The sequence below is a fragment of the Sinocyclocheilus grahami genome, unplaced genomic scaffold (genome assembly GCF_001515645.1).
Source record: "Sinocyclocheilus grahami isolate Dianchi unplaced genomic scaffold, SAMN03320097.WGS_v1.1 scaffold48.1, whole genome shotgun sequence".
Lineage (NCBI taxonomy): Eukaryota > Metazoa > Chordata > Actinopteri > Cypriniformes > Cyprinidae > Sinocyclocheilus > Sinocyclocheilus grahami.
In genome coordinates this window covers 1,594,921-1,595,125 of record NW_015505227.1, presented here as the reverse complement: position 1 = coordinate 1,595,125, position 205 = coordinate 1,594,921, and positions in this window count along the sequence as shown.

The window sequence follows — 205 nt, the reverse complement described above, 5'->3', positions numbered from 1 at the left end:
TTGTGTGTGTGATGTCTGAGGGAAAAGTTTGGTTTTTCAGCAAGAGTGAATGGTTTTGAGTGTAGAGCTTCATTTTGACCTGAAAATAGGATGTTTGGGGAATTGGGTGAGACGTTATGGATTTGTGTTTACTGTTTTGAGAATACAAGGCACAGTTTCAAGAAATGTGTTTAAGCAATCGAGAAAAACTGTAAAAACTTCTTAA